Source organism: Schistocerca cancellata, chromosome 4 (assembly GCF_023864275.1).
Source record: "Schistocerca cancellata isolate TAMUIC-IGC-003103 chromosome 4, iqSchCanc2.1, whole genome shotgun sequence".
NCBI lineage: Eukaryota > Metazoa > Arthropoda > Insecta > Orthoptera > Acrididae > Schistocerca > Schistocerca cancellata.
In genome coordinates, this window is record NC_064629.1 from 344,136,850 (window position 1) to 344,153,657 (window position 16,808).

Consider the following 16,808-nt stretch of genomic DNA (forward strand, 5'->3'; position numbering starts at 1 on the left):
TCTCGAGAAATTGGTCCCATACCGTCATCGCAGACTGACCGCGGAGATAGAAACTGCAGTATCAAAGTACTTACTGACTGAACTGTCATTCGAGTTGAGTGTGTTCATATACTCAGTTGCTACAGCACCTCTCTTGAAAGGCAAATATTCTGGTCCGTATTCCTGTCCGGAACGCAGTTTCAATCTCTTAGGTCGATCTACGACATATTACAACTAGCAAGTGACCACGTGACTTAGAGGTAGCACCGAGCGAGGTAGCGCAGTAATTAGCTCACTGGACTCGCATTCCGGAGGACGACGGTTCAATCCCGCGTCCGGCCATGCTGATTTAGGTTTTCTGTGATTTCTCTAAATCGCTTCAGGCAAATGCAGGGATGGATCCTTTGACAGGGCAAGGCCGATTTCCTTCCCCATCCTTCCATAATTCGATGAGACCGATGACCTCGCTGTTTGGTCTATTCCCCCCCTCCCCAAATCGATCCAACCCAACTTAGAGGCAGCAACTGTATTGAAGAGGATGCGCTGCTTCTAGCATGACGAGCAGAATAATGCGCCCTGCCACATGACATGGGCGATGCCAGACTTTGTACGGTATGAAGGATGACAGTCGAGAGTGCAAGATGCGCCATTTGATCGCAGTCGGAGCAACTGATCCCAATACATGGGGCACCATTTTCGACGTCGTGCCAAGATAGTAATTTTCACATTTCAGCGCGACAATGGCATATCTGGATTACCTCTATTCGGAGAGAATGGCCGCTACCATGGACAACAATACAATGAAGGCAGCTGTCGCCGCCATCTTGTACAGCGGACAGGCGCACCACAATGCTGAATACTCGACAAATGATTGGTGGACAACAACAATCGGTGAATAGATAAATAAGCCATAATCCACTATCGCTAATGGTTACAGAAGCCGACACTACACACGTACAAGCTGACTCACCAAAATGGGCACCCTGGTTCAACATGCGGAAACGAGGTTTTCGGCAAACAGAGGGGCATGTGATACCGTTGCATGAGTAATGTTCGTAAGTCTTATACCAACCGAGATACTGAAACAAGTATATTTATTCTTGATGGAACGTTATGCTTTTCTTAGCGGCATTCGAAAGCTCTTGAAAAAACGAGTGCTGTGATATAATGCTCGTTAATGTTGCTCTCAAATTTTCGCAAAAGTATACAAGATGTGTGCTGAAGTTGAAGGTCAAGGAGGCCGGATTCGGATACTGAAGAGTTAATAATGCCTACTGGGGCTCTCGTGACACTCTCCGTCATATGGTGCAAGAAGACAGACCTAGTATGTCGAAAACCTAGTAAGACGATGCATCTCACTTGCCATCAAAGCTCCATTCAGAACGGTGGTGGTTTTATTCCTCGTTGGCGAAAGAACCAACTGAGCTACCCAAGCACGACGGGGCGTGAGTCGTGCTTGGGTAGCTCAGTTGGTAGAGCACTTGCCCGCGAAAGGCAAAGGTCGCGAGTTCGAGTCTCGGTCCGGCACACAGTTTTAATCTGCCAGGAAGCTTCATATCAGCGCACTCTCCGCTGTAGAGTGAAAATTTCATTCTAGAAACATCCCCCAGGCTGTGGCTAAGCCATGTCTCCGCATTATCCTTTCTTTCAGGAGTGCTAGTTCTGCAAGTTTCGCAGGAGAGCTTCTGTGAAGTTTGGAAGGTAGGAGACGAGGTACTGGCGGAATTAAAGCTGTAAGGACGGGGCGTGAGTCGTGCTTGGGTAACTCAGTCGGTAGAGCACTTGCCCGCGAAAGGCAAAGGTCCCGAGTTCGAGTTTCGGTCCGGCACACAGTTTTAATCTGCCAGGAAGTTTCATATCTGCGCACACTCCGCTGTAGAGTGAAAATTTCATTCTTGAGTCCGAATTGTTTACTGAACACTCCACGTATGTGAGGGTGTTTGTGTATCCCCAGAGGTCATCTGATCGCAGTTCTGGAACGCCATCGACTGACATGTGCGAGTCGAATCCAGTTCAGACAAATAGCAATAAGTTTTGGGCAGCTTTTGAGAGGTCATGGATGGAATGGTCTCTCATGTTTCGCGGAGTCAATGCCACAATGTGTCTTTACACACATCCATGTGAAAGAAGGTGTTACACCCTACTCCGCAAATGAATCTAATTCAGTTGCTCACGAATGTATATATGGACAATACTAAAACTAAAATAATAAATGTTCCCTCACAAATGTCAACACAAGGAAGGTCAGTCGCACGAAAAATATAAATCCGTGTCATAAATGATATAATCTTCGCTCATACATCTGGCAACGCAAATCGCTGAAAATCAGTAGAAGGTGGAACTTACTATAGCGTATATGTATGTAAATACCGCAGTTGATCGCCAGTGCTGTGTACTTTAACGAATAAATTCCCCGGAGAATAGCAGGAAATACGCTTTACCCACAAGACCTATAATCAGCACACGAGTAACAACATCTCCTAATACCTCTGCCATGCAAAAACCGAAAACTGCTAAACAGGAACTACAGTGTTGGTGAACGCGCGAAAACGGAGTTGTTAGTTTCAGTTCTATTTATGTAACACGCTGTTAGATATTCATTAACATACCGTGTATGTTCAGCACTAAAGTAGACAGCTCATAATCAGTGACCTTTACTACACTATTCAGATTGTATCATTATCCATATTTTCCCCTACATCTAACAGAAAGTTCTGAACGTTTTGAACTTGTTACCTTGGTAAGAACCACAATCCCAAAATTGTATTGTGAATAGTTCACAGGTGAAAATCAATCCCTGACAACAGCAAATACGCTCCCATCATGAGTAGCGATAAATTTAGATTCTTATACATAAATTTCTCGACATTCTCCAGATCTCTCATCAATTGAAAACGTCTGGTCAATGGTGGCCGAGCAACTGGCTCGTCACAATACGCCAGTCACTACTCTTGATGAACTGTGTATCGTGTTGAAGCTGTGTGGGCAGCTGTACCTGTACACGCCATCCAAGCTCTGTTTGACTCAATGCCCAGGCGTTGTTCTGGGTACTGATTTCTAAGGATCTATGCACCCAAATTGCGTGAAAATGTAATCACATGTCAGTTCTAGTATAATATATTTGTCCAATGAATACCCGTTTATCATCAGCATTTCTTCTTGGTCTAGCAATTTTAATGGTCAGCAGTGTATGAGTCCCTGATCCTCCTGAAGGGCAGAGAAAGCCTCTGACTTTGTCATGTCCAACATAATGCAACAGCCCTCTTTGTAAGGAAGCACGTCAAAATGTGGCAATGTACTCCGACTTGCCTCACAGGCTATCGATTAGGGCCCTTACCCCGAGTTCGCCCATTACCCCAGTGTCCCTGGTTACTGTTGCTGGTTCCAACAACTGATATTAGATTATTATTATATTAGATTATTAAGTTAGAGGCGCGGAGGGAAGCTGTCACTGAGTTTGCATTATCACAATCTCCTGCAGAGAGCAAATTGTCCTAAAGTCACCAACAAAATAATTGCTCTGTTGTGGTCTTTATTCCGAAGACTATTTTGATGCTACTCCCGAGCTAATACATACTGAGCAAGCCTACACATTTCTCCGTAACCACTGCAACATACACTGATAAGCCAAAACGTTATGACCGCTGTCCACGCGACGCTGATTGCCGCCTAGTGGAACTGCGTGCACGTGAGCGGTAACAAAAGTATGTAAGAGAAGCAGACACATACGGGGGATCACACTAGCGAAGATATGGGCTGCAAATGGGGAAATCTATTGACACAAGTGAGTTTGGCAAAGGGCAGATTATTATTACGCGGAGCTCGTGAACGAATATCTCGAAAACGGCGAAGTTGGTCGAATGTTCACGTGCTGCTGTCATGAGCACCTATGGAAGGAGGTAGATGGACAGAGAAACTACCACCAGGCGCTAAAGAGGTTCGGAGGCTTGTCTACTCTGTAAAGTAGGATAGATGGTGGTCTGCGGCATCTCTGCCGAAAAAGCACAATGCTGGTGCACGCAAAAGTGTTGTGGAGCACACCTTTCATCGTACATTGTCGAACATGGACCACCTTTGCGTGTTCACACGATGACCTAACGACATCGTCAATTCCGATTGCAGTGAGCACGGGAGCATAGGAATTCGACCGTCGACCAATTGAAACGTGTCGGTTCTTCGGGTGAATCACAATTTTGCTACACTAGGTCGATGGCCGTCTCCACAAATGCCGTCATCGAGATGAACGACGGCTCGAAGCGTGCAGCGTGCCAAGGACGCGGGCTGATGGAAGACACACTCTTGCTCTTGCGTGGCACCTACGGTGGTAATCGAAGACAGACTGACAGCTGTGAACCACCTGCTGGCCTCATGCTTGAATGCTTGATGCCTCCCCCGACGACGATGCCATCTTTCAGCAGTATAATTATCCATTTCTCGGAGCCAGAACCGTGCTACAGTACTTTGAAGAGCATTATAGCGAAGTCGCGTTGATGCCTGGAACCCATATGGGTCGCTATCGGGCGCCATCAGTGTGTACGCAAATCAGAGGCCCGTTATTTACGCGAACTACATGATCTGTGAGTAGTCATGTAATGCCACATATCTCCACAAACTTATCAACAAGTTGTCGGATCCCTGACACGCAAGATCAGTGACCTATTTCGTTCCAAAGACGGACACGCAAGCTATTAAGCAGGTGGTCATAATGCTTTGGCTCATCAGCGTATACCAATTGAAATTGCTTACTGTAGTCAAGGGGGACAGGCCTCTATAACTTTTAACCTCAACCCACACATACACACACACTTTCATTAACAAAATAACAATTTCTTGATGTATCAGACAGCGTGCTACCAACAAATCCATTCTTTTAGTCAAACTGTGAGATAAATTTCTTTTCTCCCTAGTTCGATCCAGAAGTGCTTATTAGTTATTCGATTTACTCATATAATCTTCAGCGTTCTTCTGTAACACAACATTTCAGAAGCTTCTATTCTGTTCTTATCTGATCTGTCAATCGCCCACGTTTCACTTCCGTACATTGCTATACTCCACACAAAAACTTCCATAAAAGATTACTTAAGACTTAATTTTACATTTTGTGCTAACAAATCATTCTTTTTGCAGAATCACTTCGTCAGTCAGCTTTTTCTATCCACTCTACTCCGGCCGTCGTCAGTTGCTTTGTTGCCCAAGTAACAAAATTCATTTACTGTTTTAGCGTCTCATTCCTTAATCTAATTTCCTTAGCATCGCCTGATTTAGTCCGGCTACCCATTATCCTTCTTTTGCTTTTAGGAATATTCGTATCTCATAGCCTCTTTCCAAGGCACTATCCATTCCATTCAACTGCCCTTCCGAGTTCCTTGTCGTCTCAGAGAACTGCAGTGTCAGTGATAATTCTCAAAGTTTTTATTTCGTTTCCCTGAAGTTTAATTCCGTTTCCAAATTTCTCCTTGGTTCCCTATACTATTTCCTCAATATATAGATTAAATAACATTTGGGAGAGTCTACAACCTTGTCTCACTCCCTTCTCTACCGCTACTTCCCTTCCATGTCCTTTGACTCTCATAACTGCAGTCGGGTTGCTGTAGAAGAGGTACATAACTTCTCGCCCCCTATTATTTTACCCCTACTACCCTCACAATTTTGAAGAGTGTATTCAAGTGAACAAAGTCAAAAGCTTTAGTTAAGTCAATAAATGTTATAAAGTAGATTTGCTTATCTTCAGTCTCTTTTCTAACATAAGTCGTAGTGTCAGTATTGTCTCGCGTGTTTCTCCATTTCTCCGAAACCTGAAATTATCTTCCCAACGGTAGACTTGGCCAGTTTTTCGTTCTTTTGTAACATTCGTGTCAATACCTGAGGGTATTTTTGTTCTGTTGTTGCAGAAGAATTTTGTGTCAGTAGTTTGCAACTGTGACTTACTAAATTAATGATTCGGTAATACTTACATCTGTCATCACCTGCCTTCATTAGTATTGCAATTATTTCATTATTGTTGATTAATGCCTAAAAACATTCGGAATGGAAAGTCGACAGGATTTGATGATCTCAGCTCAGACATGATAAAGGCAGCTGGAATGTCAGGTTTACAATGGCTATATAGAGTGTTATCAGTGACTGGGGAAGAAAACAAAATCCCAGAATTTTGTAGTAAAGGGGTCATCATCCCTCTGTTCAAAAAGGGCAATCGACGAAAATGTGGAAATTGCTGTCACACATCCTGAAGCTATTAGAAAAGATTATAGAAAAGAGACTTAGAAAGATAGTAGAGCCTCAGCTTGAGGAAGGACAACATGGATTCAGGAAAGACCGGGGTACTATAGAACTTATTTTTGCAGTAAGAGTGCTCACAGAGAAGTACTGGGAATATGGAAGAAATGTAATCGTACTTGTGGACATCGAAAAAGCGTATGCTAATGATCCTCGAAACAAGATGTGGGAATTTGTGGAAGACCTACAGGTGCCAAAGTACCTAACTGATAAAGTAGCTATACCAAAAGTGTTACAGCTGTGTCTAGATAGGCAACGGACCATCAGAATTGTTTGAAACAAAGAGAAGTGTACAACAAGGAAGTGCGGTATCACCCTCCGGTTTGTAATAGTAATGGACAATATCATAAAATCTATCAAGAAAATAGTCAGCGAACCAAATTCCCTGGTTTTTGGTGATGATTTGATGGTATGCGGAGATGCAGATGCTAAAGCACAGAAAGAACTTAATGATTGGGATTACACATTCATAAATTTTGGACTAAAAATAAGTAAAACAAAGAGAGTCGAAATGACCATCAAACCAGCAAGGAACAACTTTCGATATATTTCTAGAAGGAGTCAAAGCAGAATCTGTTTCCCACTCCACGTACCTAGGAAGCATGACCTCGATAGACGACACCATTAAGCAGGATGTACTAAGCAGGCCACAGAGAGAATCCAATTTTTACGGTCGAATCAGAAATCTTCTGTGGGACTATAAAATGCCACGAAAAGCATAAGCGACGATGTACTACACCTATTTCGTACTAGTCCTTACATACGGTTTAGAAAAATGTACCCTTCTAAACAAAGACCTCAGCAGAATTCAGGCAACAGAAATGAGATTCATTAGAACTATGTACCAAACTAGTAGAAAGAACAAAAGTAAGGAATGAAGTGAACAGTGTCATAAAGAAAGCCTTTAGTGGTATGGACACAGAATGAGAATGAACAGCGAAAGACCTGCCAAAAAGTATTTCAACTTGAACCTCGTACGAATAAGACCACGGGGAAGACCAAGAAAACGCTGCATAAAGATTGTAAGATCAGATGTTGCGGAGAAAGAACACAAATGTAAAGTTGTTCTGGACCATAAGATGTACGGAGACATAAGGAGATGGTGGGCGCTCGTACATCACACCCGGGAAACTGGAATTGGAAAACAATGATGATGATGAATGCCTGCAGTTAGCAAATGTGACAGATGCAAGATGGCGAACTTTGGGTTCTTACATTCGATATCATTATGTATCCTAATTTTTATGGCAATTCACTCTAACGCACAAAGAGCGGTATTCCAAATCATGTCATCAGAAAAGTATGTGGTGCAACCTCTAATTCGTCGTCGCGGCATATTTGCTCTTCCACAACGTGTATTAGTTTGAAAAGATGTGCTACGTACATCCATTATACACAGGAAAGAGAAGCAATCTGGATACAGATAACTTACCTTAGATAAACGTCCTGATACAGATAATCGTCTTAGATTAGTCCGGAAACAGTTTGCAACTCTCTACAGTACCCTATAACCGTAGTTTTATGAAAGAAACCAAGAATATCAGTCATTAATGGGAAACTTGAATTGTGAAATGGAAAATTTTTGTTAGCAGTTCGCTTCTACAGTCGACTATAAACTACCTTTAGCTACAGTATTGCTTGAAACAGGAATAACACTTTAAAATAAAGATCAAATTATAACTTCCTACAGAATATATTTAACAATGATTATTAAGTATCCTCCAAAAGCTTCGGTTATTCGTCAGTCCTTTCAAATAAATATATAATTTCCTACTACGGTAAGAGAGAGTGCACATCTTCATCCATACCCTGCCAGCCACTGTCAAGTGCATGCCAGGGGATATTTCTCTGTGTTTGTTCTTGAAATAACATTCGACGCCAAAAAAGTATTTATGTTTGATGTGGCACTCTAACAGAACTGAAGACCATTTTCCGCTAACCGAAGATTCATACTTGTTGGTTTAATATCACATATATTTATGGTACGCAAATTCTAAATACTTTAACGAAATGTGAATTATTTTCTCATAAAGCTTCTGTGAGTTTGGAACATCAAAATTCTCTTGATATAAGTGCCCATCAAAAGTTCTAAAATATTTCACTACAAATTCTTCGATAGCAGTTGTTACGGTGAGTCTATAGCTAAAGGAAAACGGCAAATCACACACTTGTCAGTCAAGAACGGATTGACCGTTTTAAAATTTCCTACTACTGTATTACAACAGTACTTTCATGAGTCACCACTTTCTAATCTGAGATTCCACTGTTTTGTGTATGCTATGTTACCGAAAAATGAAAACTGTCCTCTCTCTGTATATGGTGTAAATGGCGTTGAAGCACAAGCAGAGAACATGTAGAAAGTTATGTTACAACCTTTTCGTATTGCCTGGGGTTGATATAGTTGCCAAGAGCGTAGTCAAGAGCACCACGGTAACATTTAAATTTTTTCACGACTGGTTTTTATAATGCTTGAGCTTGCATTTGTCCTAATAAGTAAAAAAAAAAAAAAAAAGTCGCGTTAAAGTAAGAAACAGAAAGAAAGCAGAGGATTGATGCGTCTGTTTTGAAATATGATGCTTGAAGGAACTGGCGATCAGGCTACTGAAACAAATTGTCTGACGCTAGTGCGAGACCTCCAGGGTCTTTCGCAACCCAGGAATGTTTTACGAAACCCAGGTGGTTGATATATGCAACGTCTCCCAGTAATAAGTGTGCATCTTCGCAAGGTGTACTCGACAAGACTGTCTGGTCTGAAAAACTATTCACATTATGCAGCTGAACTGCTCCAGTTGTTTCTAGTCATCACACACATTCAGAAACAACAAGTTAAATACCTTACAACTCAAAAGCATATTTCTTTTATATGAAAAGAATAGACTCTCAGCAAACATTAAGTAATTGATTTTGATACAGAAATGTACTGAAAAACACTGTGCGAAGATCTGTTGTCAACTGTGTGGTAATGATCTACCATTTGTATGCTAGAGAGCGATTCGCAAAGCTAAATGCTCGGACGACACTGAAATAGTGCCTAAAATAGCATTTCTGAAAGACCCGCAACAGTTTATATAGTTAGAGTGCAATACATGGTTTGTTAGATGTAATCCAAATTTACACCATTACGAACTTCTATGCTGCAGTGTTACGCAAATAAAGAAGCACTTATTTACTATGCCTTCCTAACTCGGTTCATTGTTATTTCTTAATAACAAATACAATAACACTTTTTCATAAACACTGGTATCTCTGCATGTATATTACGTTGTTTGTACACTTCCAGAAGCATAAAGGAAACAACAGAGAATTTTTGATGCTCTAAATTGCTCCAAAATTATTCGGTGGGGCTATGATTTTAGATTACAGCACTTGTCTACGACCACATTCACATTTAATAAATAAAAAAACTTCTACATTCAAATAATACGCCTGCATATACGTCAAAGTAAGAAGTGTTCTCTAAACAACAAATAATGCAAAGGAAATTACTTTTCTCAGAGTGACATCTAAGTTACAGCATTCTGTTTCGATTTCAATATTTGAACATGGCGCGTTCCCCTGATGCACATCAGAGAAACAATGAATAAATTCACCAGAGGCAATGTTTGGATAGTTATGACAGAAAGTCGGTACAAAATTTCCTGACGTACTTTACCTTAAAGTGTAGACAGTATCTGTCGCACGGTAACAAATACCGGCTGCATTCTGTCATGCCGCGTACTGGCGCAACCTCCTTCTCCCTTCCCCGGAATGCCGCATACTCACGAACTAGCAGACGATCCCGCGGTGGCGGGATATATACCCTATGCCGCTAGAGGGAGGGAAACAAGCGAAAATCAATGCCCAGCCTGCACTGCGTTGCCTAGCAACCGTTGGCTTCTGTTGGTGGAACGCTGGTGGGGGGAAAGTAATTCGCCGTTGGGCCGCATGGCGCGCAGCTGCGGCGGCAGTACGCATGCGTCATGTGACGCGTGAGACTTAGTGAAAGCAGGGAACATTACAGCTCTCTACAATCAGCCGTAAGATCGTTGTCACAGTGAAATAAACACTGTAGGTGTGAACCTGCGTGTTATCTAGTGTTACCTGTTGTCTGTCATGCCATAAATGCTATATCTTCTTGTCTGTTGAAGGTGTCATTTTGTTAACAGTAGATATGTACCAACTGACGCGCTTTTTAATTATGAAAGTGATTTTTCTCTCTTATTTCTTATAAATTTAGGTACTGTAGCAACGTGATCTAAACAGTACAGTTCTACTATTTGCCGTCATTTTCTTACAGAGACTATTTCTTGATCACAAATTTAATTTCAGAGTGTGTTATAACCTCGGGGGTCCTAACATAAAACCTGAAATTCGTATGTTGAAGTTACAGATTTGAATTTCGATGTTATGGTACATCTAGCTTAATAATACAGTCATTCCTGAATTCGTGTCATGAGCTTAACAGCTACCTGAGGACAGAAAGTAAATTACTTGGGTTAAGTTTGTTTTAAAATATTTGCAGCAAAAAGGAAAACACTCATTACCGATACTTGCGCATTCAAAGTAAAAACCCGGGAATTCAGGTGTTTTCGGTTTGAAAATTTATTGAGCTTTATATACCCTCATTCCTTAGCGTTGTTACCTTTCTTTAAAAAAGAAAAGAGAGAGAAGAAGGAAAAGAAATACCGTGAAGTTTCAGACGTCCCCGCAATTTACCTGATATTTATTTTTCTATTGATACTGCTCAGAATTGGTTTTCTTTTCTAGTCTGCGTTTTTTTCATCTTTCCAGGAATTATCGTCATGTCTAATTGTGATATACCTAAAGCTATACTGACAGTCATACTGTCATATCTGTGTATTTGAGATTTACTCAGTTTCAGAAAGGTAGACATTAGCGTTTTTGGAAAAAGCGACATTATAGTTATGCAGGACGGAGACTGGCGTGTAAAATCTTTTATTTTTATTTTAGACACAATCACACTTATAATATGATGACAATCATCACCGGCTGCAAACACTAACAGTAAAATCATTACTAGTTTCGCCCATACATTGGCCCTCTTCAGCAATAGACGAAAAAATCTACATTTGAAACATAAAATCTTTAAAATTTATACCTGTTATATTAGGACTCTGTTTTTTAAAGCTAATCCCTTGTAACCGTTTATGCTTATTCACGGTTCTTTGGTATTGTTCTTAGACTTAGTATAAGAACACTTCGTTCACAAAGTGCCATTTATGACTTTTAGGTATGCACCACATGGATTTTAAGGTTTACTTCACCTGAAATTACAAATAGAACTGTATGGTCAGCAGTATGCCCATTTAGGATCAAAGAAACGTAACTCCAAAACCAGTGTTTTGAGATAATTCTATTTAAAGTTTTCGTCCAAAAAACTTAGTACTTTTTAATAGTTTTTCACTAACCTTTTTATGGCAAAAAAGTATACGTCATTGACTGTTGTTTTCTATTAGGTGTTACATATTCTAGCCGGTGGACACTAATAAAATATTTTGCGAAATTATGCACGCAGTTACGTTTCTCCGGTCCTTAACTTAATGGCTGCTGCTGAATAACATATGAACGTCAAACAAATAATATGCAGCTTTAAGCAATATTGTCATATTAAAGGTTACTGCAGTTGTGCTAATAATGTCTTTATAAATACAGTTTACACGGAACACGCTATGAGAATATATGTCAGTGCTATTCAATAGGTAGACCTGGCCTAGTATAGCAGTGCGAGTCTCTCGCATCGTCCCCTACGCTCTGTCAAGGTTTATGAGACTTCATCATAACTATAAGCAAGAGAACTGTTTCTCAGGAAGTTTATTATCAGTTTATGACGGAGAATACATAAAAGCCATTATTATTTTTCTTTGCATTATCTGTCTGCAGTAACATTGAACTTACAATAAATAATTTACAGGTAACAGAAATAATATTCTGGTTTTTTAATCTTCACATAACAAACATAGTAAAAATCATTTTAACGAAACACCGTGCTCCGCCACACCTATTTTTCTGTTTGTGGAATACTGCTTCAAAAATAATACAAGACAGACATTTAAACGAGCCAAAATTAGTGGTTTACATGAAATAGCTAAGATGATGAACTAGCAACAATAATAAAGGAGACAAAAAACAGAAAATAAACATGAAGTCTATTCCTGTGATTCTTCCACGTTTTCCTCATTATCTAAATCATTAGCAGCACTGAGTCCTTGATATAATATGTGATACGTAGGAGGTATAATACCCTTATTACATAAATCTATAAGTATTTTTCTTTTCTTTACTTATGCAGAGAGAACTATCATATTCTGGGCACAGAGTATTGTCTTCAGGTCCTGCATTCAAAGAATTTCTTAGGCCAGGTCTTTTCTCGGTACGTAAAACTTTAAAGTAACGATCATCGTAAGAATACTTGAAAAACATCATGTCAGGCTCATCTTTCCTATATTGCATCAAAACAATCTGCCATTTCACAGTTTCTCCATTCCAAGCAGTTTTCCTGTTCCGAACTATTTTCCTCTGAAGCTGGTTGAAATTTAAAATTTGAGTGTTATCCATTTCTGTCACTCTGGACGTGTTGGAGGTCATCCAAACAATTGTATACCAGCAAATGGGATCAAATACATCCACATGTTTACTTTTTCATTCGATGCTCGGATGCGCTCAGTCTACTTCCATTTGTGAATGTCCAGGCTCAAAAAACCTTTGGTCGATAGTTGGAATATCCAATGTATTCACTGCATGCAAACACATAGTGCTCATGTTGGAATTCCTGTTCTGGCCCCCACATGTATGAGAAAACAAGGTTATCGGTTTTCCTTGTGCATGATTTTTCAAAAACTCCCACAGACCTCTATGGACCCCGTTTTTGCTGTTTTCTCGTCCCACATATAGCAATCGGTTTTGTTTTCTCCTACATTGAGTACTCTGGGATTGTACACGGAGAGCCTTCTTTTATAGAATACTACCTTTTCATTCATTCTCTTTAGGGCAGTAAAGCAAAGATCGTAAGTCAAATTTAGCTAGCAAAGATCCGCCTTTTCTTGCGCTTTCCTTCTTAATGTTCTTAAATTCCTTTTCCATTTCTTTCCTTTCGAAATGCTCTTCCTCTTCGCTTTTAAAACCTTTGTATTCCTTTCTCTCAGCCGAAAGGTGTGAAAACTTCAAACATTTATCACACGTATTTTTTCGTGGCCTGTGGAATTTCAGATTAAATTCGTTTGTGAATGTCTCCCTATACAGCCATAATTTCTCTACTGTCTTTCTCTCCTCATAGCATTGTTCCCAATATAACTCATACATTATCTTAATACTCATATAGGCAGATAAATAATCTGCTGTACATTCTTTCCTCTTGTAATGAGAAGGAACGGTAGGAAAACTCTTAATATAGACCCTTTTTCTTCTGGTCTCTTTATACCTGGCTCATGACATCTTCTTCGCTCTTTCTCAATCACATGATGTTCGTCTCTTTTTACTTCTTACGAAGATTTCAGAAATGTCAAATGCCTCGAGAAAAAACGACATACACACTTGAGTCTTATCAGATCTCTTTATTAGATAGAATTTCTTGGTCCTCTTCCATCGTGAGTTATCCGATTTTGCCCTAAGACTTAGTTTCTCTTCTCCTTCCACTAACCTGTTTAGGCCTTTGTAGCTCGACTGATCCAAGATCCGAGCAGGCTCTATGGATATTTTGTCTGTCTTGCTCAGTAAACTTACTGCTGCACTGTCGTGGACATTTAGAGCAATTTTTGGCTTCACATTCCTTGCAGGAACTTCGGAATTCTTCGTAGAAATAATGCTCTACCATGCTGACGACTGATTTTTCTTTGATTTCTTTTCCATTCCTCTTTAACCGCTAACCGTTTTCGTTTTCGTGTTTTGTTACCATTCTCAGTATCAGCATTGTCATCTGCAATTTCCCCGTCCTGATTGTAATGGTTTACTTGTGCACTAGTTGTATCCTCAGTAGTTTTAGTGATTTTCTTTACAAGGACGTTCCATGTTCAACACTGCTGTCTGTAACAATAACATGACAGGTATTCAGAGGAAGGGAAAAGGAAATTAACTGGAACTGCTATAGTGTCTAGTAATTGTTTAGCTACTCACCAGAATCTGTAATGTTGTCCTGTTCATAGGAAAGATCATCATCTCTATCTGAACCAGTGAATTTCTTGAGCATCATGTTCTTCCTCTGCTATGAATATAAACAATAATAATAATAATAATAATAATAATAATAATAATGACAACAGCAGTAACAGCAATAATAATAATAATAATAATAATGACAACAGCTATAATAGCAATAACAATAATAAAATTCTTATTATTATAGTAATTAGTACCGAAATATTTACACTAAGAAACAGATTCTAATACTTACAAGATTCCATTAAATTCTTTTTCCTCTCCAGGCACATTTTCATCGTCCTTCTTCCTGTGGACACGATAGCGCTCCTACTTGCTTGTAAACCAATTCACTACTGAAACAATATTTATCTTCCTTTATCTTCATTGTTGTCACAGAGCGACGGCGACAATGCTTCTAAAGAAAAATAGCGGGAAAACAATTACTAGCAGTTCTGTTAGGATCTGAGAAACGTAAGAGCTGTTCCGTTTCACAAATGCACATTGCGTCCTGTGGTCTAAAAACGGATCAGCTCTTCCATCTGTCTGATCCTTACTATTTTTCGTAAAATGTAGATACGTTGACAACTAAAACGAAAACCACATAAGATAACTAAAATGAAAACCACATAAGATATGCTAAATTGATTGTAACGTTGGTCTTGATTCCTTATGTTACTAACAACTCAAAGGTGGCAAAAATGTAGTGATATCTGTCTGATTCTAAATAGGAGAGTGGGCGTCGTTGGTATTGATATTTATTTTATAAATGCCATTATATTTAAAAGAAAACGAAGTTTATAATAATTAGCCAATTATAAGGATTAAATATTTTGCACAGCAACTTTTTTGCCGAGATTATACCAGCGCATAATTTTAGTTACAGGGCATATTATAATTTCAATGACGCCAATGACTTTCGTAAAGAACTTATCTCACTCACGTAAAAATACTGTTCTTTGAAAAACGAATCAATGTTTGTTGAGTTCTATTACAGTTTTTATACATATTAGCTTGTCGCAGAGCTATGACCATATCTATGACATCGTTCCAGTTGGGTTATGTCACAGAAAGATGCTCCGCTGGGAGCATGACTTATCAAATTCACTGTAACGTTTTTGCGAAAGATAGTAATTCTTAAGGTCCGTGCATGAATATTACTTGCTGAAAAGTAATGCCTCCGAGATATTAGGTGAAGACTCTTAAACCTTTTTCAGTAAAACAAACTTTATTAGCATTCAGCATCATTATTCTTCATGTCTACGTATTACTTCTCAACATAGTCACCTGGTGGCGGAAACATTTCTCCCAAGAGGCTAATTCTTTGGTACCATCTCTGTGAAATGACTGACTCTGTTGACAGAGCCACAAAGTCACCTCTGTTTGCACCGCTTCATCACTAAGTCCCCGAAGGTGTTCATTAAGTTCTGGAAACTGATGAAAATCGGATGGTTCCAAGTAGGGACTGTATGGAGGATGATGGATGACAGGGAACCCAAGGCGTCGAATTGCTGCAGAGGTCGCAGCGCTCGTGTGTAGTATGGCAGTGTCATACTGAAGGAGAGGATGCTCCATGTGTGGACGAGCTCTTCGAATTCGCACTTCGATTGCAGCATGCTGTTTCTCACACACATGTCAAACGCTAACATTCGGAGCTCTCTAGCAGCAGAGAGCTGCAAATATGTAGCCATGAATTATAAAGATGTAGAATGTTGAAAATGTTTGTTTTATTTAAAACGCTTTAAGAATTTTCACATGAAAAATTCGGAGCCATTGCATTTCAGTGCACACTCGTGTGTTTACAAAGGCAGAACGTTTCGAAATCTCCGCAGACTTTTATATTTTTCTATATGCAGGTGCCATGAAGTTATGTCTACCCTCAAGAACAGAGAAAAACTATAATTTTTCTTTCACTAAAGCTTTATCTATTTATTGATCTGGACTCTGCAAATATTTTAGCATGCGGACATCAAGCCATGGTATTCTGAATTTGACATGTAGCACCTGCAAATAATATAACTGTGGTCATTGATTGTTTGGTTGATTGATTTGGGGGAGGGGCCAAACAACAGGGTCATCGGTCCCAACCCTAGGCAGTGCCCTTTCAAAGTAACCATCTCGGCATTTGCCTCAAGCGATTTAATGAAGTCATGGAAACCTAAATCAAGGTGGCCGGCCGCGGGTTTGAACCACCGTCGTCCCGAATGCGAGTCCACTGTGCTAACCACTGCGCCGCTTCGCTCGGTCACTATTATAAGATGCTAGAGTTTAACGTTTGTGGTTCTGCGAAATACATATTTTTCATAATCTTTTACGGTTTAATGTACTGTCGACAGCTCATTCGAAACGCAAAACTAGTTAATTTCAGTTCGGAGTATTGGCGCTCTGGTAACAAAACGTAGACATCAAACAGAAATTCATCA

The 16,808-nt window shown here is 39.9% G+C and overlaps 1 protein-coding gene across 1 annotated transcript in view; it reads right to left on the reverse strand.

Moving 5' to 3' along the window:
* LOC126183886 (galactosylgalactosylxylosylprotein 3-beta-glucuronosyltransferase P) overlaps positions 1-9,981 on the reverse strand; it is a 1,353,843-nt gene extending 1,343,862 nt beyond the window's left edge. Inside the window, exon 1 of the mRNA XM_049926196.1 lies at positions 9,908-9,981. The gene's annotated coding sequence lies outside the window, so the exon portion shown is untranslated. The remainder of the gene's footprint in view (positions 1-9,907) is intronic.
* Positions 9,982-16,808: the final 6,827 nt, after the last annotated feature.